At 34.2% G+C, this 23,697-nt stretch overlaps 1 protein-coding gene across 1 annotated transcript in view; it reads right to left on the bottom strand.

Moving 5' to 3' along the window:
- CSRNP3 (cysteine and serine rich nuclear protein 3) overlaps window positions 1-6,128 on the bottom strand; it is a 210,754-nt gene extending 204,626 nt beyond the window's left edge. The window contains exon 1 of the mRNA XM_005573356.5: window positions 6,086-6,128. The gene's annotated coding sequence lies outside the window, so the exon portion shown is untranslated. The remainder of the gene's footprint in view (window positions 1-6,085) is intronic.
- Between the last annotated feature and the right edge of the window lie 17,569 nt (window positions 6,129-23,697).

The following is a 23,697-nucleotide window of genomic DNA, read 5'->3' as shown; positions in this document are numbered from 1 at the left end:
CAAGACAAAACCTTGCTTGGCTTAATGACATTTAGGTGACATGGACATTGTCACACTGAATAGCGTTAACAGAGAAGAACATGGAAGGAAGAGACTATCTGAGAATGTAAGGAGTGTCTGCCATTGAGAGGTTGTAAGAGGAGGCTAGATGACTATCTGGTAAGACAATTTGCTTAACTATTCAGTCAGCAAAACAATTTGGGGGCACATACTGTGTATCAGGCATTGTATTAGGCGTTGATGCAGAGATGAAGGAAACTCCTTGCCATCAAGAACGATAATTTCGATAGTGAGTAAAAGGGTACTGAGAGATCACAAAGTGGCTGTAATGACCACACACCAAGAAGCTCTGGCAGGGAGCACAGGACAGGCCTGCAACTTCTCTCTTTGGCCCTACCTGTATGTTGAGGGAAGATCTCTGAAAATAGAAGATTGTAATGGCATCCCCAAGCTCAGTTTTCCATTTAACACTCAGCTCTAGGTAACTTCAGTGGGCAGCATGAGAGCAGCCCCTTGGGGCCCTTATTGATTTGGATGTACAGGTGGTAAATCATTTAAAATTTTAAGTATGAGTTTCATGAGCAACGAGAAGGGAATTTTGATTAGACAGAACAAAGATGTCTTTTTTTAAATCACTTTTGAAACCCTTTCCAGAATCTTTCTGCTTTAAAATGCTGACACCATCACAACCAGTATTACCTGGGTAATGATTGATGACAAATATTGATTTTTTATGGCTAGCCTAATCTGAGGAGAGAAAAGCAAATGAAAATCTTTGTAAATACATTCAGGGCTCCTGTTTAGGAAACTATTTGTTTCATTATTAAATATATTGTGATGTATCCACAACATGACAGCAACTAACTGTATCCACACTTGCTAGAAAACAAAGCTGAAATGCATTTTGACCATGACAGCAAACTAAAAAAGTCAAGGAGACTGTGATAGTAGGTCAAAGTCATTAGGCTCACTGGATACCAGGGGCAGGTCTGAAGTGGAGAATTCTGTGCAACTCTAAAATCCCTGTGTTGTTATGCATCAGAGTTCATCTGGCCACACCATGCTTTTTCACCTCCATGCAAAGCCCTTCTAAGTTCTGCTTTTCTTTCATCCAGTGTTTAATGCACTACATCCAATATTTAATACAAACACATAGTGTCTGACTGTTGTAATTTTGCATAAGCAAATGCCTAGTTTCCCACTAAAAATGATCATTGTCCTCTCTGTGCCTTAATGTTGTCATAGGTAAAATGAAGAATCCAGGAAGAAGTTCTCTCTACAGGGCAGTCCCACGTTTCTAGGGCAATGGAAGACTAAACTATGAAAAGGTAATACATGACTTAAATGAGTATTCGCCAAAGAATTTATAGTAAATATTGTTTAAAGACATAAACATTTGCATAAAAATTACTTTTGCCAGGCACAGTGGCATAAGCCTGCAATCCCCCAGCCACTTGGGAGGCAGCAGCAAAATAATCATTGGAACCCAGGAGTTTGAGGCTGCAATACACTATAATCTTGCCTGTGAATAGCCTGCTGCACTCAAGCCTGGCAACATAGCAAAGCTCTATTTCTAAAATATAAAATAAAATAAAATAAAATAAAATAAAACAAAATAAAATAAAATAATATCTACACATATAAAAATTTGAAAACTACATTTGATGGTGTTGGTGATTTTTGTTTAAAATAATGTCATTTTTATGAATATGCACAAGTCAGGAGATATGGAGAAATGTGTTGTGTGCACCATCCTTTGTGGTACTGGAAAATAATATATTAAGCTCTTGATCTAAGTAAAATATAAGAGCTTATTGGAAATAAGTCACATGCATGCTTATCTACTTTTTAGGCCATGATATGAGATCATGAAGTTGATCATGAAATTGATCTCATATCAAAGTGATTTCCTTACTATATGTGATTCTTAGAAATAGCACTGATATTTATCTAGATCGTTATAATCTTGAATACCTTAAAAGTTACATTGAGTGTTTTCTCAGAGCATGCACATTCAACAGTTTTCAGCTCAAACAATTTAGACCATTATAATAACTGAAATCTAAGCAATTGACAGAGAAATCAAATGATCCGCCCAACGGATTCATTGAGATATGTGAAATATCCAAATGTGACAATTAGCTGGATAAATCCATTCCTTGCTTCTTCATACAAAATCGTAATTAAAAAGCAATAATGCTGTTTTGAACCAACCCCCTTTTAATATCTGTATAAGTCCTGTATTAAACTATCAAGCATTAAATATATTAGTCAAAAATAACATTTGATTAATAATACCTTTAAGTTGCGATGTAGTATAGTACAAATGTTAATGTAATTTTTTTATTTGACTGGATTACCTTATGTATATAGCACAATTTGAACATTATGAAATCTGACCCAAGATTTCTTACTCTCATCTTATTTCCATTTCTTGTAAATCCTACCCCTCCATTTCCAGCAATAAGAGGTTATTTGCCAAACTAGCAGATTTCCATTACAGATGTAAAGTTGTCTACTTATATTATAGGGGAAGTAATTAAGTATTTTGTTTTCTTTAGTATATTTTGTGAGACTTTAAGAGGCCATGAAAACCCACCCACAATTCTGGCAAGCTACTTTTAGCAAAGAAAGAAGCATGAAGCAGTAAGTAGAAATGACTAACAAGCTGTATTTTTAAATTATCTGTAGCTGAGAGTAAGCCTACGAAATGCATTCTCTTCAGGATCTTGACATGCATTGATAATTTTGGTCGTGCCTTAAATAGGGGTTATCTGCACAGGTCACATAATCCATTTACTAGTCTATCTGATTTGTTGTTAGCGTGCTCTTTAATGTCATCAGTGTTTATGCTGAAAGTGCTGTCACTGAAGTGCTTTGTTCATGTTAATTGATAAAAACGAAATACTTCCCACCATCCTAGCTTTTTTTGAAAAACAACATACTGACATGACAAATTAATTTAACTTTAAATAATATGTTGGCTACATATTAAATATTTTAACACATAGTTTAAGCATGTGGTGCTTTATTTGCTACACTGCTAACACTAAATCTAATATGGGACTAAGGTGAATATTATGAAAATAAAGTACGATATGTCACAAATATTTAAATGAGTTGTAAAGAGAAAATAGAGTTAGGTATCTCATCTGAATTATAATAAAAATAATAGGAAAGCTGTAACAGCTTTATGATGATTTTTCCTCTTAACAAATAGCTGAGAGATTTGAAAAAATGGTGTATGGGATGACAGCGCTGCCTTTGAAGCATATAATTTTATAATAAAAATGTTTTAAATTAAGGAAATGCCTAGGATAGAATATGATGATAATTGTGATTATTTTATAGAGAAAAACTACATAAAAGTAATGTTTATTTTCAAAGGAAGCAAAAATGTTTCAAATAAAGCAAAAAGGTTATATGTGCATTTACAGTAATTTATATTAAATTTTAAATTAATTACCTTAACATTAACACAAATAGCTTTTAGATTGTTGGAATGTGTAATTTATATATATATATTAAGTAGATTACAAAGGTAAGGAAATAACTGCATTAAAAAAACATGGTTTGGGCATTAAGTTTAAAAAATTCTTATTCTAACGTCAAAATGTGTTTCGAAAGCTCCTCACTATCCACAGCCTGGACATATATCAAGCTTTTCTTTTTATGATTAAAGTGATTGATACATTAAAAAATACTTCTTATTTATTGTATTATTCAGTATATTGCAAACCACTGCAAACATAAAGAGAAAAAGGAAAGAGTGTTGTGAAAAGGACAGAAGGTTGTATATAGTGAGCTCCATTAAAAACCTACATTTAAATCTTAAAAATGTTTGTACCAAAGGAAAAAAAAATGGTGATGCCTTCTCATTTCTCATGAAAGCCTTACATGGTTTTCATTTGCCTTGTTTCATCCTTCACTTGGACAGTAACCTCTTAACTGTTTTCTTTCATGCTTTTTTTTTCTCTCTTGTCTCCACTCCAGCACACATTCTCTCTCTCTCTCTATCTCTTCCTGTGGATTCTGCAGTAAAAGCTACCCCAGTTGTCTCATTTTTATAAGACTTGCAGACGTCTGCCAGTGGCTGATAGGAAATGCTGATTGAGAAAGGGTTTATCTACTTTTCATCCAAAATATGTGAACCATTAAGGAAATTATAAAAAGCAGCAACAATATACTCTAGTTTTATTCAGTCCTCTCCCTTAGTGATTATTAAAAGGGTGATATATTTATCCAAAGAAAGCAAAATGCATCTGCAGCAGCTGGTTTCCAAGGAAACAGAATAATTTAAAACCATGTGGAACTCTGCTCTCTAATTTTCATCAATTCCCCTTCATTCCTGGAGGTAGCTTTACTCAGAATTTATAATTTCTAAAAAATATAGCTGCATTGATTTATTTCCTCTAAAACATTTCAGGAGATGAATATCTGGTTTTATATATCACCTTGCATTTCAATCTTGGGGTGAGGGGTGGATTAATTTCAACCATTGTTTTGCTTAAAAAAAATCAGAAAGATCCATCAATAATTAGAAACATGCTGAAATTTCAGTATTATGTAATAATTTTTGAAATCCAGAAATAGTTCAAAATAAACCATACCGGAATACTTACTTGGTTCATTATGACACTTATCCATATAAACATGTTATTAACTATATTTAGTACATTTAGGAAATTTAAGGTAATTCTCCACTCATTTAGATAATTCATACCTAATATTCAGCAATTTTCTTACTCTTATTTTAATTTTACAAGAACTATTATATTTGTGTCTGTTTATTCAAAGACAAAATCTGTCTCAAACAAAAAAAGTGCAATAAATAAAAAAAATTGAAAAACAATTAACAAGAAAAACAATAGCAAAAAAATACTTAGAAATTATATAGTCATTCCTATTAGTTTTGATTCATTGAAAAAGGTATTAAAATGTGTATGAACAAATTATTTACCTCATTGAAAGACTTTTATTATTATAATCAACAGGTATTAATTGATTGCCAGTGTACTCAAGTTAGTAATAATTCTTGAAAGCTCAATTTTAATGAGATTCTACCACCGTTAAATGATCTATATTTATGAATTAAAGTAACTATAGAATTAAGTGACTGGGTGTTCAATTTTTTTGTATGTTTTTACTACAAGTGTGTTATTTATTGTACATACTTAGAACTTGTCCTTATTTTCCCTAAGGGAATATAAAGGACCATATTAGGAGATATAAGCAACTAGTAAAGTTGTTAAAAAAATATTGCCTAGAGATATTATCAACAATATAAATGCTCTGATGGAATTCTCATCTAGATGTGTTTGATAAATTAAACTACCAATGAAACATGCCCGTTAAGATGCTATTTTTTACAGCAATGTTTAATCCTTCAAAATTAGGTTTCTGTGCTTTAAAATAAAAATGGCTCCATGTAAGTTAACAAAGAGACAAATCATTAATTATCACGTAAGCTTAAAGTTTACTGAATAAAATAATGCAACTATTGAACAACATGAGATTTATCAAGAGGAGTAAGTTAAATAAAAGGGCTTAAATGCACACAAATCATTCATTCTAAATTAGTGCTGAAAGACTCTATAACCTGCAAAAATAGTTTTCCTAAGCCTTTTACCGTATTGTCAACATTAAAAGTCACCACATGAAATTTTATATTGTATATTCACAGAAGGCTCCATTTTCTCAGGACCTGTGGAATTTACCGAGGTTTTCTCATCCTTCCTGCGATTCCTAGTAACATAAGCTTGAATTAAACATTTTTAAAGAGACACATGATGATTCATTTTATCTATTAATTTTGCTTCAATGACACTTGCATAGAAAGTTATTTAGGGTAAGACATGCCTCTGGTGATTGTTTTGTTTTGTTTTTAATCAGCTAAGGGTTTTGCAGAGAGAAAGAACAGCAAGCTTATTGCAAAGCTTCCTCAAGTAATAAAAGGGCACGCTTTCGGAAAATGTCCTCAGAATAATTTTCCTATCATAAAATTGTTTCAGTAAAAATTGAGAAGCATTCTCCTTTAAAGAAAAAAAGAATTTTCTTTTCTTTTTTTTTTATTTTTTGCTCTTACCTGTAAATATGGTTTCTGTACTTCGGCTCCGTCGGAACACACTGAAGAGAGTACACTCCTCCCTCGTCTATCCATCAGGCGGCAGCCAACCAATAACAAAAGCCAGATCCTGGCATTCTCTAGCTCATGCTCCCTGCTTTGCTTCCATTCCTTGTTCCCTCCCACCTCCACTCTTTTAGAGGACGAATCCCTGCAGCTGGGAGAGAGGAAGGGAGTGGAGAAAAGAAATATGGAGAGAAAAGCAGAGATGCAAGCTGTTTCAAAAAATAGCTCCAAACTGTGGGAAATGTCTGCAGATGACCTCAGCTGAAGTAAAAAATCTTGCTTTGGATTTAGAAAAATAGACTTAATCAATGCTTCACCTACCCGAAATCAAAGCAAAATGCTCATAGTAAAACCTAGGGAAATTGCCTGTTTTTCAGTTCCCACTGATTTTTCTCAATGAAAAAAATGTACCTCCTCCATTATACATTTTGATATGCAAATAAAGGAGGGAGACTGAACATCAAGATGACATTATGCATATTCAGTTTGCAAAGAGATAAAATTAAAATGAATCAACACCCTTTACTTTTATGTTTTGTGTTATTTGCACTACGACCTCTGTTTGACAATGTTTTCTTTCAAACCCAGTTTCGAGGCCTAATCAGTATGAAAAATATTTCATTCTGAGCATTAGAATATTCAAATATTTCAAAGTTACGTGGTTTATATTACTTCAGATTCCTTAAATGCCATCAATTTGTGAATAATAGAACTTGTTAAAGATTAAAAAGAGATCAGTCACTTGGTTGCCGTGCCTCAAAGTGACCAGCTGAACTCCAATTTTATTCTAATAAACTTGAACAAAAATAATTTCACTTCTGAACCTAGAGGCATAGCATGCATTAAAGGACAATTGAAGAAAACACCAAATTAGGATTTTTTAAAGGCAATAAAGCAAATTCATCTGCAGTTTCAAACAGGTTAATTTTTAAAATACTGCAATACAAGCCATAAATTTTTATCTTTATGATAAAAATTCTCTCAACTGAGCTTCCTCTAGTGGAGGTGGTCTGAAAAATTTCCTTAGGAAGACATAAACAGTCGATATCACCACTATAGAGGTATGTACTGTCTACCTGAGATATTTATAAGCCTTGCTCTTCAATTTCTTAAATCAGTAATGTGTCCTCATGGGAATAAGGCCAAAGGGAGTAAAATAAGAGGGGAGGGCAAGCAAGTATTCTTTAAGAGTTACTGGCATGATGGTAAATCATTTGTCCAGGAATAACTGTACAGGAAGGGCTTAGGGGTGTCAATATTGTTAGGAGGGGAATGCTGGTGACTTAACCTGACACTAACTTTAGATAGAAATGCACTGATTTTACTTAGTTTGCACTGTTATTTGGAGTAGCTTTGGGAGGCTCTGCTAAAGATTATGCGGAAGATTAAACTATCTCTTATTCCCACCCCCAAGTCCTCTATTGTGAAAAATACTTTCAAAGCCTTTGTGTTCCTATTGCTAGGCATAACTGGAGGAATCCCTAGGACAGACAGCATTTTTAGAAGTGGTTGTTCAGGGCTTTCTACATCAGAATCACTGGGGGAAGACTTATAAAAAATGCAGGTTCATGGGCCTCCTCCGGATTTAATGAATAAGCATTTGAGGAGTTTCTGACTCAGCATTTTTAGCAAGCTCTCCCAGGTGATTTCTATGTCAAATATGATTGTAGACAGAGACTTGTAGGCAAGTGTTTGCTGGGCACAAATTCTAACCAGAATTCTTCTGTTTAGATGATGGTGCCATTATCTCAGATAGCAAAAAAAAAAAAAAAAAAAAAAAAAAAAAAAGAGAGAGAGAGAGAGAGAGAGAGAGAGAGATTCGGGAGCAAAATAACAAAATTAGTTTGGACATTTTGAACTTTTTGGATATCCAGATTAAAATATTAAATAGTCAGTTAAACTCATAAATAAGGCTGGGGTGCAGGTTCAGTTTGGAACCCCTAGCATCTAGAGTTTGGTTAAAGTAATGAAAATAAATGAGCACCCTAAGGGTTTAATATAAAAATTTTATAAAGAACTCACACAATTTAACAGTGGAAAAACAAACCCAATACAAAATGAACAAAAGACCCGAATAGATATTTCTCCAAAGAAGACCTAAAAATGGACAACAGGTTTATGAAAATGTACTCGGCATCCCCAATCCTCAGGGCAATGTAAATCAAAATTACTAAGAAATGCCACCTCATATTTATTAGGATGACTATTATCAAAATGTCTGCTGATAAATGTTGGAGAGAGTGTATAGAAAAGAGTACTCTTGTACACTGTTGGTGGGAATGTCAACTGCTACAGCATTATGAAAAACAGTATGGATGATTGTAAAAAAATTAAAAATAGAACTACCATATGATCTAGCAATCTCTCTTCTGGGCATATACTCAGAAGGAAGTGGAATCACAACTTTGTAAAGATGTCTGTATTACTGTGTTCATTGCAGCATTATTCACAATAGCCAACATATCGAAACAACTTCAGCATTCATTGATGGACAAGGGGATAAAAATGTGGTATAAATATACAATGAAATATTATTCAGTCCTAAAAAATAGATCTTGCTTTTTGCCACTATGTGGATGTGCCTGGAGGACATTATGCTATGTGATATAATCCAGACACAAAAATATTGCCTGGTCTCACTTATATGCAGAATCCTTATTTTAAAAAATCAAATATATAGAGATAGAGAACAAAACAGTGATTACCAGAGGCAGGGACTGGGGGTATGGGGAGATGTGGGTCAGGGGATACAAAGAAGTGTATATATATATATACACACACAATACATATATATGTACATATGATGAACAAGTCTAGAGATCTAATGTAGAATATGAGAACTACAGGTAATAAAATTGTATTGTGTGTTTCATGCAAAATAAGTAGATGTCAGCTACTCTTTCCACAAAAACAACAAGAAAGTATAGCTATATGAAATGATGAATATGTTAGTTTGCTTCACTATAGCAAACTTTTTACTAATTAAATGTATATAAATACTGTGTTTAAGACAATATGAGGTTATGGCATACATTGTGTTTAATTAAGACAGTATGAGGTTATGTATGCCATATTTATATATATTTATTTTTAAAAAAAGGAAAACATCTTTAGCAGGATTAAAAATGCAGACTAAGAGACTCCACCCCATACCTACAGAACCAGAATCTTTGGAATGAAGCTTAGGGAGTTCCATTTTGATAGCATTTTTCAGCTGACTTCCTTTGTACACTAAAGCTTGAGAATCATCCCTCTAGGAAGAGGAGAAGTAAGTTGAGAATGAAACTCAGGGAATTTACTTACCTTTAAAGAACAAGCAGAAAGTAGAATGAGGAAAAGATGCTTAGGAGGAACAGTTAGCAAGGAGGGGAGCCAGGAGAGAATGGTGTAGCAAAACCCAAAGGAGTAGAGAATTTCAGGAAGGTGAACTATCAAAGGCTATGGTGAGGGCTAATGCCTTGCTATTCAAAGTGCAGTCCACTGATTCCAGCTTAGACATCCCATGGGAGCTGGTTCTAATGCAGAATCTCAGGCCCCACCCCAGTAAACTGAATCACAATCTGCATTGTAACAAGATCCGCAAGCACACTCAAATTTTAGAAGCATTGTTGTCACCCATGAAATTTGCAATTTGGTTCTTGATGAATTGACAGTGAACAGTTTCAGTGAAGTGTTTGGGGTAAGGCAGGATGACTGTGGTGGTTGGAAAAATGGATGGAAGATAAAGAAATGGAGACAGGTACACTACTTTATATATACCCAGAACAAGGGTCTTCTAGCAAACACACTCATTACCAGACCATCTTTTCAATTCAGATAAACAGAATAGGAGCAGAGGCAGAAAGTGAGCCTTGCTTACTGCTGCAGGTCTCTACCTTACACCGTTCATCTGACAGGCATGATATGATGCGAATATCACAGGCTGATATTGACAGAGGGAGATGCTTTCCTAAGGAGCAGTGACAGTCGGGCCCTCGATGGCCACGGGAGCTCAGCTGCATGTTGCCTTGCTTGCCTGAAGCAAAGGTAATAGACCATCTGAGAGTGTGTCTGAGTGACTTTAAAAATCTTTCATAACAAGAGAAATATTACAAAATTTCTAAAGGTTAAAATACCCTAAATTAAATAATAAAATATTCTTAAAAAGCTGAAAATAGAAATAAGCCTAAAGAGTAAAATAATGGCCAACTTTTAAGAAAGTCCAAAATTAGAGCAGGTTGTAATAGGAAGGGGTTTCAATATCTTATGTATTAATAAAGTGAAGTTTCTTCCACTGAACTGTAGAGGTAAGGTTTGGGGATAATATAATGACCACTAAGAAAATAGATGAGGCTTGGCACAGACCAAATGATTAAATAAAAATTTTTCATACCTAACTGTCCAAAGAGACTATCTTAATAAACTGTATTTTTGAAAGTCAGAAATTTGCCAAGTGAGTGGAATTGAAAAGATCTTAAGGAGTAATAGTACAGATGCATCAAAAATTATGTAACTCAGAATCAAGAAGACTCTTGCAAGAGACCAAAGTAATAAAAGTTAAGACCTTCAAATATGTTAAAAAAAATAAGCTGAAGGATCAGTGGAACTATTTAATATCTCCAGTCTCATAACATATCAAGGGATATAAACAAAATAGAGAAAAATCATTTTTTATTCCAGTCTTCTTTGAGGAAGTCATTAACTGATTCCTAAATTGGTTTTTGAAATTGAGATTCAAAAGTATCAAATCCAAACATGATAAAGAGCACTAAGACTACTCTTGATCTAATCAATACAGAGGAGTAAGTAGGTCAACAAATCTTGTTGGCAACCATCCAAATGTTTGTAGGAACTCAAGGATAAAATTCGGCACAAATGGCCAAAATATTTTGCATGCTGCTATAAATTCCCAGAGGTGTTGAGAGACTAATAAACCACCAGTATGGCCTATGTCCATGTGCAAAGACCATGATAATCAGACAGTAAGAGATACTCAAAGATATTTCATAAAATAACTTAAGTACTGATGCAAATTAGTAAGAATTTATTCACTAGTTGCCTATAAAAATAACAATGCACTTCCAAAGTATGAATTCAAAGATGTTTATTGAGCATTTTTATGTGAAGACACTGTTCTCGGTACTAAGGTACTGCAGTATACAAGCCCAAGTCTCTGACTTTATGGAGCTACCATTCTAATGAATGAAAATTATATTTTAAATAATAACTCATGTAAAACATATATTATATATAAAGTATAATATATACATACATGCTATGGAAGTAACGTGCTGAATTGGTCAATGTGTAGAGAACCAAATTAAGCAGCAGTCGTACTTCCTGCCCTGGAGACGCATGCCAATAAAATGCTTAACAAGGAGGAGGATCGTGGACTATAGCAACAACTGGAATCTAAAAACTACTCCAAATAAGGCTGTTAATTTTACAAAAATTAAACAATGTTAACAAACTGTTCTTCTCTTTTACAATTTTTTTAAGAGACAAAGTCTCATCCTGTTGCCTAGGCTGGACTTGAACCCCGGGGAATCATCAATCCTTCCACCTCCGCCTCTAAAGTAGCTGGCATTGCAGGCACCGGTGTCCTCCCAGAGAACAGTAGAATATCTAAGTTTTCTGATCTTACTACATTTGTAAGTAAACAAGAATAAACTATGGATAGCTTTACAAGTTAGCATGACTGAACAGTAAAATAGTAGGTGATTTTCATTAGGTATAAAGTTATAAGCTAAGAACAAGTAATTTAAACTTTAAAGTAATTTAATTTAAACTTTAATTTAAACTTTAAACATTGTGATGATGTTTGAATACCAATTGTAACTCAGAAAAAGGTTGACTTTAGACTGGTTCCTAAACACACTATTTCCAATTGTCCAAAAAAATCCCCTCAACCAACTTGTCTTCTGGAAAGGTATTAATGCAAATTTTACAAGGATAGGCTGATTTTATATAAAAATGTAGATTTTCTATACCTGAAATGCCATAGTAATTATTGGTTATCACATGTCAAGAAAGATACATAATGACCGGAAAACCTCTAAAGAAAGAGAAATCAAGTGATCATTGGAATTAAGGGGTTTTGAATGAGTTTGACCATGAGATTTAGATCTGAAACTAGTAAGACAAAAATGGAAAAAGGACACAACCCAAGTTTTAAAAATTTAAACGCAAATTTACATTTTACTGTTGTAAACAGAAGTTTCTTCACCAAATTGCAGGCAGCTTGAGTACTTGAAACGTAGGCAATCTCATAAACAATAAAAATACATAATTGTTTCTACTTCCTCATCTCCCTAACATTCCACATTTTAATTGCCCAACATTTAAATGCAGTGATTAGACTAGACTGGGTTCAAAATAATTGAAGGTTTATCTTCAAGATTTGGAAATCATACATGAATTACACTTTATTTAATACTTAAATATGCAGAGCATAAGGTACAGACTGGCAAATAATAAATGTTCAATATCACCTATTGGAAATATACAAATCCACAACAAAACTAAGAATGGAGTTGGGAGAAAATGGAGAAGAAAGAAGAAAGCAAGGAGGATTGAGACAGAAAGAGAAAGAGAGAGCACGTGAGTAAATCAGAACTGTACAGATAAATTGATATTGTCTTTACTTTGGCTGCCCCTTAGAATTATACTGAATAAGAATTTCAAACTCTCTGAGTAATGCCAGCTCCTGGGGCAAGGAGCTGAGCTATAGATCTTAGAAATAAACAAGCAGTAACAGCCTCATACACCAGACCTGAGACTGATACTTTCCTTTGGTATTCATCTATGTAATGATGCTCTGTCCAGAATATTCTGAGATAAATAAAAGTAGAGGAAAACAAAATAATGCCAAACTCCTTAATAGGAAACAATTTGGCAGGTGATAGTGAGAGAGAGCCCAACTAACATGGAAACATGCAATGAGCCTCTAAGATTCCTGCTGATTTTTGGTTAGGTATCCGAGCCAGTAAGTTGAAAGGATGCTTACATTTACGGCTAGTGAAGACTACAGAGACAGCCTTTACTAAAGTGTGAGTTGGCTTTCCCCCAAACATTACATTACCCTTGAATGGAAAATTGATCGGATGACATATGGTGATAACATCTGCCACCCATGGATAAAGCCGTAGTGCCATGTGGGTGGTAATGGAAGCTGTAATAGTGAGGGTGGAGAATTTAATGACAGTATGTAACACTGAGGAAAGTAACAGCACTCTGGAAGAAAGGAACAATTTGTGTAAATCTTTATGATGGGTACTACAGGACTACACATCCTGTTCTTCTGTAGTCATCCCAGAGTGAATGATAGAAATGAAAGCTGCTTCGTCATTTCATTATCTCCAAATCGATCTGAGCCATAACCCCATGGAGTTATTTCTCCCAGACAGTATTATGGGTAGGCACTCTTTCCTTTTCAATACATTGATAATTATATAACAAATTTGGGATGATAATAGCAGGAAATTGTAGCCATTTAAATTTATTTATATTAAAGACTAAAATGAGGTCAAATACATTACTTCTAAGAATTTATAAAAATCGTATTTAAATAAAAATTTTAAATAAAACAAGTGACAACATAATTAAGAACGCTATTGTGTAAATGAAATATTTAAGCTTATTTGTTTTATATTATCCATACAAGAAGAAAATAAATGGTGTATCCAGCTGCACATTGCAAACAGAAGAGTTTCATTTGCAAAACAGCAAAAAGAACAACGAACATCTTTCCATGGTTATACAGTGTGAGGTTTGGCCAAATATGTCTATAAAATTCAAGTATTCGAAATGGCAGCAGGTGTGCTGATGGACTTGGCAACTAAAAATTACTCAGGTGAATTTTCTCCTTCACAACCACCAAAATGACCTTAAAAACTAAGACTCCTAATATAATTTTTAAAAGTGCTCTTGATTAGTTTATAGGTATTTCTATGTTTCATTAAATTCTGAAGAACGGTTTTTAGCTTTTCTCTTTCCTAAAGTGAGGGAAAGCAGCAGGTGGTTTATGGTGTAGCTCTGGTACCCAGCAGACCCCAAATTGACTTTTTAAAGCAATCCGTAGGCCAGGCGCAGTGGCTCACACCCGTAATCCCAGCACTTTGGAAGGCCAAGGTGGGTGGATCACTTGAGGTCATGAGTTCGAGGCCAGCCTGGCCAACACGGCAAAACCCAAACTCTACTAAAAATAAAAAAATTCGCCTGGTGTGGTTGCACATGCCTATACTCCCAGCTACTTGGGAGGCTGGGGCAGAAGAATCGATTGAAACCGGGAGGCAGAGTTTGCAGTGAGCCGAGATTGCGCCACTGCACTCCAGTCTGGATGACTGAGTGAGACTCTGTCTCAGATAATTTAAAAATGACAAAAAGCAATTCATGGTGAATAATGAAATGCCTTGATTGATTTTTCTGTCCTTCTCTTACCACTCTTACACGCATATTTTGAAGCCTTTTCATCCTACTAGTTTTTCTTCCTATCTTCATTTGAGGGAACAAAAAATAACAAGATTTTAAGTTCTGATCTTGCCAAAGCAGATGCTCTGAGATATTTATCGTTACCATTATTCATTTATTTATTATTTTCTAATAAAGTCCAGTGTGCAGTTGTAAATTTATTTAAAGCAGAGGATTAGGGATAAACTCTTGGCCAGGTGTAGTGGCTCACACTCATAATCCCAGAATTTTGGGAAGAAGAGGCAAAAGGATCCCTTGGGGCCAGGAATTTGAGACCAGGCTGGGCAATATAGAGAGACCTTGTTTCTACTTTAAAAAAAAAAAAAAAAAAAAAAAACAAAAAAACTTAGGCATGGTGGCACAAGCACTTCAGCCTGAGCAACAGGCAAAAGGGCAAGACTATCAATAATAATAATAAACTCTTAAGCTTAAAAATGAATAAATAAATATGGTGTGTTTTGTGATATTTTCTTTAAGTGTTTGAAGCAAAACAGCAGTTGATCTATGAGAGGTATATATCATTAGCTTTTGTCTTTTGTATTTTAGGAAAAATTAGCATCTCACCTTTGTTTTGTGGATTTTAGGGAAAACTCTTCTGGACTAAGAAATATACACTCTCTTCAAGAGAAATAAATGCTTGAACATCTATCATGATAAAGAAATGGTACTAGTGAAATAATAGAGAAAATAGGAACATAAGGTCAATTGTCTAATTGTTAAGATAAAAATAAACCTTAATATTATGAGAAACCGATATGCCAATTATTATTTTATAACATAATCATATGTTATAATTTAAGTGCTGGAGAGTCATAAAAGCATATATTTTTTATAATGTACATGAGAAACATTTAGGACTCCAGCTAAAATCAAATTCCTTGTTCTTACCTCACACCCGTAAAATAAAAATCATGATGTTTCTGTCTCAGAAATATGTATTTTTATAAGGTAGAGGACATTACATTTTAACTGTTTATTAATGACAATTTTAAACAAATACAAATTTAGAAAGAATAGATACAATAATTTCCGTGTGTCCTTCACCAAGTTTCAGTAATAATCAACCCATGATTGTTAGTGTTTCCTTCAGACTCTATCCACTTTTACCCCATTATATTAAAGAACACTATGGGCTTCATATTATTTTACCCATAAATATGCATTACCTAAAAGAATCACAAAAAACAACTGATGAAAGAAATCATAGATAACACAAACAACTGGAAAAACACTCCATATTCATAGATTAGAAGAATCAATGTCATTAAAATGGCTATTCTGTCCAAAGCAATCTGCAGATTCAATGGAATTCGTATCAAATTACCAATGTCATCTTTCACAGAGTGACAAAAAAGTATTCTAAAATTCACATGGAGCCATGTAAAGAGCCCAAATAGCCAAAGCAATCCTAAGCAAAAAGAACAAAACCAGAGGTATTACATTGCCTGACTTTAAACTATACTACAAGGCTGAAGTAACCAAATCAGCATGGTACTAGTACAAAAATAGACACACAGATCAATGGAACAGAATAGAGAACACAGAAATAAAGCTGCACATCTGCAATCAACTGATCTTCAACAAAGTTGACAAAAAGAAACAGTGGGGAAAGGACACCCTACTCAATAAATTGTGCTGGGAAAGGGGCTAGCCATAAGAAGAATGAAACTCGACCTCTACCTCTCACCATATACAAAAATTAACAAGATGGATTAAGGACTTAAATTAAGGCCTCAGACTATTTAAAAAATTCTAGAAGTAAATCTCTTCTGAACATTGGAAAATGCCCAGAATTTGGAGAAGAATTTTGGCAAAGAATTTATGACTGAGCCCTTAGAAGCAAATGCAACAAAAACAAAAATTGACAATTGAGACTTAATTAAAATAAAGAGCTTCTACGTAGCAAAAAAAAAAATCAACAGATTAAACAAACAACCTACATAATGGGAGAAAATATTTGCAAACTGTGCATCTGACAAAAGACTAATATCTAGAATCTATAAAGAACAAATCAATAAGAAAAAAAAAACCTCATTAAAAAGTGGGCAAAGGACATGAACAGACACTTCTTAAAAGAAGATATACAAGGGGCCAACATGAAAAAATGCTCATCACTAATCATCAGAGAAATACACAATAAAACCACAATGAGATACTATCTCACACCAGTCAGAATGGCTATTAATAAAAAGTAAAAAATTAATAGATGTTCGTGAGGATGCAGACAAAAGGGAATGCTTATACATTGTTGGTGGGAATGTAAATTAGTTCAATACCTATAGAAAATAGTATGTAGATTTCTCAAAGAATTGGAATTGCACTGCCATTTGACCCAGCAATCCCACTACAGGCTATATACCCAAAGGAAAATAAATTGTCCTATTAAAAAGACAGCTATACTCATGTGTTTATTGCAGCACTATTCACAATGGCAAAGTCATGGAATTAACCTACATGTCCATCAACCATGAATTGGATAAAGAAAATGCAGTAGATACACATCATGGAATACTATGCAGCCATAAATAAGAATGAAATCATGTCCTTTGCAGCAACATGGATGCAGCTGGAGGCCATTATCCTAAGTGAATTAAAGTGAATTAATGTGGAAACAGAAAATCAACTACCACATGTTCTCACTTATAAGTGGGAACTAAACAATGGGTACATATGGGCACTAAGATGGAATCAATAAATACAGGGAACTCTAAAAGTGGGGAGAAAGGGACAGGGACAAGGGGTTGAAAAAATACCTATCAAGTAGGGCACTATTTTCACTATTCAGGTAATGGATTCAATAGAAGCCAAACTCCAGAATTATGCAATACACCCTTATAACAAGCCTAAAAATGTACACCCAAATCTAAAAAAATTTTTTTAAATTATCTAAAAGACAAGGAAACTTCTAAAAACACCTTTACTCCATATAAAAAAAATATACAGTCAGTGTTCACATTTCTTCAAATGTCTCATGAGTTTTTTCTAGATTTTTGTTGAAATCAGCATCCAAAGAAAGTCCATTCATACATTGCACACTGCAAATGGTCTCTTTTAATCCACAGGTTACGCTGACCCACCTCCCTTTCTCTCTCTCTTTCTCTCCTGCTGTAATTTATTAGTTGATGAAGCCATAGCCTTTACTCCTTAGAGTTTTCCATGGTCTCAATTTTGCTGATTGCTTTCCCAATGTGTTATTTAACATGTCCCTCTGGTACTTAAATCTAGATGTTTGGTTACCTTCAGACTTTATTCCTAGATTGTATATATAGTGTTAGTACAAGGTTGGGTTGATTTTCTTTTTATGATGTTAGGTATTCATAATCATAACATATCTATAATATATCTATAAAATAAATATAATTGTATTTGAAGCTGAAAATTAACAATAACCAGATCTTATTATTCTTTGTACATTTAATAGCAAATTGAGAAACTTTCTTCATTTTTTGTTTATTCTGAGTTAATAATTCATAGGGGAAAGAGAATAAATCTTATTTTTCCCTTTCTTTGCCACTGTTGAAAGAATGAGATACAATAGGCTAAAGAGTATATGCATGTTCAATTTTGTCGGAATTTACCAATCCCTTATTTACGAGATTCTGTGCTTTCGTATGACCACCAGCAACCATCTTTGAGAGTATTTGTTTCATCACAAACTTGACAACAGAGTATATTGTGGATGTTTTCCTGAAAAAGATAAAATATATGCTAGGATTTTAATTAGACTGGGATGGAGGTTATCTTTTGTTTCCTTTGTGTTTTTGTGTTTGTTGTTTTGCTTTTTTTTTTTTTCCAAGGCAGGAAAAAAAAAATAAAACATTTAAAAAATGTTTTCTGTCACCCAGCCTAGGGTACAGTATTGCAATCTCAACTCACTGAAGCCTCTGTCCCCCGGGCTCAAATGATCCTCCCACTTCAGCATCCTGAGTAACTGAAGCTACAGGCATGCACTACCACATCCAGGTAAATTTTGTAACTGCTGGAATTACAGGTAGGAGCCACTGTGCCTGGCCCAAGCATTTTTATCATTTCATTTTCTCCTTTACACATTCTTTTACTACTTAAATAGTGATTATTCTACAGCTAACATTTATTAAAGTTTAATATAAAAAAGTACTTTTATCTTTTTCCCAAAAATGTGAGAATTATGTCTCTCTTTCTAAGCTTTTTGTTCTACTGTTCTCATGGATTTTAATTTTAATTCTGCATACATTTAAACCTCATAGGAATTTATTTTAAATGGTATATATCAATTTAGTGTATACACATATTTATAATTTGTATTGTTGTTTTTTCATTTTTATGTTATTGCATGAAATCATTTTCCTGTTGCCTAAAGAAATTTCTTTGATATTTCTATAGGTGCAGGTCATCTAATGATAAATTCAGTATCCTTTCTTTCAATATTCTTATTTTTCATTTTAAGCAGTTTTACTGTGATTTATCTTTTATTTATTAATTTATGCTATTTATCTTTTGTGGGATTGTAGTGCTCCTCAAATCTTTGGTTTCTTTCATCAGCTTTGGAAAGTTCTTAGTCTTTGAATATTCTCTCTGTTCTCATTTTCTGTCTTCCACTTTTGATACTTCAGTTTCACATATGTTAGGCCATTTCACTATGTCATATGTATTGACTGTCTGCTTATGTATATCTTCCATCATTCTTTCCCTTTACTTTAGTTTGGATATTTTCTTCTAACTTTTCTTCCACCCTATTAATTCTCTGTTTAGCTATATCCAGTCTGTTACTAAACTCATTTATTGAGTTTTCAAACTTAGTATTTTTTTTTAATTCTAGAATTTCTATTTGCTTTTCTTTTATAGGTTGCAATTTCCTGTTAAAACTCTTTATCTTTTCATCTATTTTAAGGTACATTTTAGTCACAGTGGTTTCAAAATCTCTTTCTGGCAACCTCAGTTTGTGGATTAAGGACTGTTTCCTTCCAGGCTTTCCAGATCCTTGTCCTATGCTGAGAGTCAACAGATGTCCCAAGGGGAGAAGTGGTGCATAGAAAGTTGGGCTCAACTCAATTGTAGTTCAATTCAGTCTCCTCTTTTCTCCAGGATCTGGTTCCACAAGTCCTGGCTGCCTTGACAGCTCTTCAATTTCCTCAGACCTAAAAAAAAAAAAATTTTAATTAAAAAAAAAAAAAAACTGTTTCTTCCTGGTTATTCTCAGGAGGCACATCATCCACTGCAAGACACTCGATTGTGTCTGGAACTGAGAGTTTGGTTCAAGAGGCAAATGATCTTAAGAGACAATATGAGGAATAGTTTGATCTTGAGACAATATGAGAAATTATTTTATAACTGAAACAGATGTAAAAGATAAGATAATAATAATAAATATTGCTGTTAATGTGTTAAATTATATTCTCCTTTTCCCATCAAGAAGACGAGATTTTTAAGCCTGTTACCCTATATTTTATGCTGAGGACAGTAATGAAATTATATTCATTTCTCAATGCCATAATCCTTCATACTATATGCTAAGTTTAGTACTAGCAGCAAGTTCCTTGTATTGCGTACCAAGTTTCTACTAGGAAGTTAGCTACCTATCTACCTACAGTATTTATAGAATTTTACTTAAACTGTAAAATATCTTCATTTTTTTTACTAGTACCTCCATTTTTAATGAGGAAAAGTCAAGGTTTGAACTCAAATCTGTCTTTTACAAGAGAAAATACTGCTGAATGTATGAAAATCTATTATAAGAAATACATTGATAAATTTAGGAACTAGATCTGGTAGCAATTCCTACAATTACTAAAGGTTCTGAAACATTTTAATTTTATTGACAGCTTTTCAACATATGATTTAAGTTTAGTTTCTGAAACTGCTGATAAGAAGATATACTATTGTCATAGGCAGTTCATATGCATAAAATACAATTATGTGTATTAAATTCTTTTAGATAATATCCCTTTTAGCATGTTGAAAAGAATTAAGTATTTTAAAATATTTCACACGCAATATGGATATGATATGGCAGTTACTTTTTTTTGTCTTCTTCCCTATTCTATCAAATGCAAATGCTATAATTTTCCTGTAAGTTTTTTTTTTTTTTCCTCTTTGGCAATACAGTTTAGGCCCCAGAAAGAGATGTTCAAGAGGTCTCTCTGATGTTTCCACTTTCAGATCTTCAGAATTGTGGGGCATTTATCTACAGGCCCAAGTACACAATTGCATAGGTTAGCATTTATACCTGTGGAAATAAAAATTTTGCCAAGGTAAATTTTTCCTCTCATACTCTGTTAGGGTTTCTGTGTGATTTAGTTTTAGTTGATTTTTGCCCCAAAAGCAAAGTTGTCTTTACCTGCCTTGCTAAGCCTTGGGTTTTTCTTTGAACCTGCATGGCAAATTTATCTATATGAGATATTTCCAAACTGTTAAAGGATAAATAAATATTATTCAATATTTCCACAAAGTCTAACTTAAGCCCAGGTCACTTGAAAATACCTACAGATAGACAACACTCAATAATGAGGGACGACAATAGGAATCATAAAAGAAGGTTAGCAATTCTATGTCTCGTCTGATAGCTGAGCGTATAAATAGGCTAAGTGTTCAGTGGTTACCAGTCTCCTGAACTTCCACCTTATATGGATCCCAGACTCACCTGTTGGTCCTCTTTGCTTTTGACATACTCATCTGGCTCAAGCAGCTACAAAAGGAGACCTTGGTCTGCCCCTAACTTCTAGACCTTTCCTTAAAGTTACCCAAATAACTGCGGTCATGTTGTGTAAGGAGGCTGTAGGAGATCCTCACTTCTAGATCTCTTCCTTTTAACACACTGGGCTCACACCAAGAGGGAACTGACAAAATAAATACACCTAGGGTTGCAAAGCAGACAATACTCCTCATTTTTCTTTTTTATGATTCCTATCTGTGCAACCTTCCTCAACCAGAAAAGAATCTTGGATTGAACATTCTGAGAATTCCTCTGAGAAACTTTATTTTTAAAATCTTTATTTCTTGGGCTTTCCAAGGTAGACATTTTATAAGCTTTCTAGATAATTGGGCCCGAGAAATGAGAAATACTAACTTTTTGGCATAGAGTAAACAAATTGGTCTTGGGCCAATCTTGGTCTCTAGGAAAGATGGTTTAAAAGGGAAACCTAAGATAGCTATGAAGTAGGAATGGCCAATGATGAAATAAGCATGTTCCTTTTTAAAATGTCATTGGTAGGATAGAAAAATACGTATTTTTCCAAAGATGAAAACACGATTATATCATGGTTTGCTCGCGTTTTAAGGCTTCAGACTCAAGTTATGGAGAGAGGAAGAAAACCCCACCTTATTTTCATGAGGTGTTGCCCAGTGTGTTCTACCCTCTCCTTTAAATTCTGATGTGTGAAACAAACATTCATAGCCAGATAGCTCCCTAGTTACCGTGCAGGCGCAGCTGCTGAACATAGCACTATTGCAACTAGTTTTGACACCAGCCATTTGTGCTTGAAGAAATGTCTAATTTTTGGCTTCCCTCAGATGGTTTCACACCCTTATAGCAAGTGGGGTTTTTATTCTAACACTCATTTTGGGTCAAACTACACCCATTTTTGGGAACCCACCAGCACAAATGTTAATAATATGCAGATTTGGCCTTTCCTAAGATGGCACTGCATCAGCCAAACTTCATTTCCTGGGGAGATTGCTAAGAAAATCATTAATCTTGCCAAATTTCACTAATGTGCTGAGTAGACCTGATGTTATCATATGGGTGTTTATCTGGAGCCAAATCTCTGTGCATACATATTGATTATCTCCTTTTTTGTGTGTTTTTCCTGACTACTAATTTCCATAAAAATAGAGTTTGAGTGGTCTCAACAACGTGCATTCCCCTCAAACAATATCAATCACAATATTTTTGTGTAATTTCTCACATGAAAGTCAAATAACTTTCCATTCTCAAGAAATAGTCTCATGATTTCGCCCAGACTGGTTCCTCTGTTGGTTATGATGAGTCGTCAGATCTACCTCTGTGAAATCAGATTTCTTTTCAAAAATTGGCAAACTAGGCACTTCCCTCTGGTTGTCTCAAAAACTGCATACCTGCTCTGCCTTATCACCTGCCACAACTTTGTTTTCTGAAATTCTAAACTCATTATTACTTTGTAATTACGTGATGCTCTCTCACTCCCATGTGTTCATACATTTTCTTTCCTCTAGTCCTTTACACTGAAAAAACTTGGCAAAATTCCACTTAGCTATAGAAATTCAGATAGGACGCCGAAGCCTTTCCCATTTCTTTCAGAAACACTGAGCTTCAGGGTCTCCTTTCCCTCTGCCCCTACTGCCCTTGGTATCAACTCCACTATAGAAATATTGTTAGCATATGGTAATGGTTTGTTTCATGCCTGATGCAATGAGCAGAAAATTTATTTTAGAGTATATATTAAATATAATATATAATACTATAGTCTGAGAAAAGATATTCTTCTTCCAGAAGTGAGAATAAATACACTTACTAGGAAGACTTTAATAATAGAAATGAGCATTTCATCACAAAAGTAGTATCTGGTGCATATTAAACACTCCATAAACCCCACTGAATAAAGGAACAATGTGCTTATGTTGACCTCTCTTTTAAATTTTTAGGTCTTGATGTTGTAGCAGTAGTGAACAGCAAAGCAGTTTGAGCAAGTGAAGCTTAAAATAGTAAAACAACTTGGGTGCCACAATTTGCACGGTGCCCAAGATAAAAGGCCAAGAAATGCTTAGCACTGAAGGCTTACATGAAAGTTGCCACCTAATAACTTCTTCTGGAAACATTCAAAGAAGCCAATCTGGGGGGTAAAGGAAGAAAGAAGGAAAGAAAGGAAGGGGGGAGAGTGGGAGGGGTAGGAAAGAAGGAAGGAAGGAAGGAAGGAAGGACGGACAGAAGGAAGGAAGGACGGACGGAAGGGAGGGAAAGGAATTGTATAATAGCAAGGCTGGCAAATAGAGATTAACAAATTCCCACCTCGCTGAGTTTTTTCCCTTATTATTTTTATATGGTGGATAAATTTGGAGGAACAGAGAACTGAATTTTATATACATAAAATCAAGTACATGCACACATCCCCTCCCCAAGCACACACACTTTATTCATTTATTTCTATGCTAAGTCAAGACCAGTG

This window comes from Macaca fascicularis, chromosome 12 (genome assembly GCF_037993035.2).
Source record: "Macaca fascicularis isolate 582-1 chromosome 12, T2T-MFA8v1.1".
Taxonomy (NCBI): Eukaryota; Metazoa; Chordata; class Mammalia; order Primates; family Cercopithecidae; genus Macaca; species Macaca fascicularis.
The sequence above is the reverse complement of the archived record's forward strand: the minus strand, read 5'-3'. Positions and strand labels throughout refer to the sequence as shown.